The 2058-nt window shown below is 33.3% G+C and overlaps 1 non-coding gene across 1 annotated transcript; it reads right to left on the reverse strand.

The window, feature by feature from the left end:
• Window positions 1-1151: 1151 nt before the first annotated feature.
• Window positions 1152-1224, reverse strand: TRNAG-CCC (transfer RNA glycine (anticodon CCC)). The gene has a single exon. It is a non-coding gene; the product is annotated as a tRNA-Gly (tRNA).
• Window positions 1225-2058: the final 834 nt, after the last annotated feature.

The following is a 2058-nucleotide window of genomic DNA, read 5'->3' on the forward strand; positions in this document are numbered from 1 at the left end:
AAAAAAAAATACTTGTCAAGCACCTTCTGTGTGGAGTTTGATGAATGATTTATGTAAAAGTGAGGTACAAGAAAGATTCTTGTGAGACTCTTGTGAGGTGAATGGTTGTGCCATTAACCAAGACTGAAATAGCTGAGAGGAGAAACAACTGAATTTGCATGGAAATTAGAGAGTTCATTTATATACATCTTAAAATCAAGGAAGTTACATATGCCAATGTTTGTTTATTAGGCAAATTTTGGAGTGTGTTCACAGCTCGGAGAGAAATGAGGATATGAGGGGTTCCATGCCAGAATCCCTTGAACAGTTTCCTCCTAGCTCATTGCTAGACTAGATTTTCTTATCCTTTAGATCTCAACTTAATTGTGACTACCTTATGACCTTTCTCCTCCTATGTTATTCTCTTACTTTTTGTCCTATTTTTTTCCCACCTGGTATTATGTATGGTTCTTTGATTACATTTTGTAAGCATTTTGTATATTAAATAAATGTCTTCAGTACTTGATGTTAAGTTGCAAGATGGCAATGACTATTTTGTTCCAACTAAATAATACAACTTTCTGGGCTATATAAGCAATCAACAAATATATGCACAATAAATGAATAAGATATATATTTGGGAGTTCTTGGCATACTGATGACAATTGAAGCCTAAGATAGTATTGAACTTTCTAAGGTTGGCAAAGAAGAGGACCAATAAAATACTCTGGGAAAGTTCTAACATTAGAGTCAGAAAAGAGTAGTCATTATAAATTTTTGAGACCAGAAAGATAGCAGTGCCTTGAAACCAAATGAACAAAGTATTTCAAGAACAGCGCCTCTTGTTGTCATTCAAAGGAAAGCAAAAGTCACACTCCAATTCTTGCACTTTATTTTGTAAAAAACAAAACAAAAAATTGAAAAGTCCCACAAATCAAACAAAATTAGTTTCTTATAATTCATTATTTTTATCTTCTTCTCTATGATCAATTTTATTTATGAACTGAAGGTATTGAGTATATTTTCTTATATATATATTTCTAACTTTGCTTTTGGGATTATAGTTCAAAATATTAATAGCTGTTTTAAAAAAATATTTTATTTATTCATTTGGCTGTACTTGGTCTTAGTTACAGCATGTGGGATCTTTAGTTGTAGCATATGGGATCCAGTTCCCTGACCGGGGGTCGAACCCGGGCCCCCTGCATTGGGAGTGCAAAGTCTTAGTCCCTGGACCACCAGGGAAGTCCCAATAGCTGTTTTAATTTTCTAAAATCATTATCCAAAAACTCCAATATCCATTATTGTTGAACTATAGACAATATATATTTGTGCAGCTTTGTACATGTGCTTGTGTGTATAAATATGTATGAAAGAGAGTGTATGTGTGTATTTCGTGTGTGTTCTTTTAGGTTAAGGAAGTATTTGAGCCAAGAATATTTCTTAAGTTCTATGTAGGTCTACATTAGAGAGCTCTGAAAATACGAAGTACATAGGGCCTAAATGTACTGATTAGAAGACCTGAATGTCACCAGGAATGACCCATGGAGTGAATAATTTGTTTCCTTAGGAACATATGGAATCCACTGACTTCAGGAAATATTTTCAGAGTGCACACATATTTCTTCAAGACATTAACATCCCAGGGGAGGAGGAGAAATAAAAACATGACAAGGAGTAATTTAAAATGGCAGGTACTGCAGTTTTCCTTTCCTGAGCTGGAAACCTGATATTTGATACGAATGTAGATGATTTTCTTATGATTGCTATAAAAAGTTGATACTGTTCTTTCCAAAGTTCTCTAAAATTTATTTTTTCCTCCTTCTTTGTGGAATTTTGTTGTTTTTGAATAGCTTAGATTGTGGGTTCAAAGAAATCAAAACATTGCACATTGTTTCTTATAATGTAACCACAAGAAAATGCCAATGCTGAGACTCTGATTCACAAAAGAATATTACCTATTAGTTACAGTATGGTTCAGTGGGAAAATAAGAGTCCAAAATTAAATTATATTTTGCTAGACTGTAACACAATCAATCCTTGATTTTTGTGCATCAGTTACATTATTTCCCTTTTTAA

The sequence above is a fragment of the Ovis aries genome, chromosome 8 (assembly GCF_016772045.2).
Source record: "Ovis aries strain OAR_USU_Benz2616 breed Rambouillet chromosome 8, ARS-UI_Ramb_v3.0, whole genome shotgun sequence".
In the NCBI taxonomy this organism is placed as follows: Eukaryota; Metazoa; Chordata; class Mammalia; order Artiodactyla; family Bovidae; genus Ovis; species Ovis aries.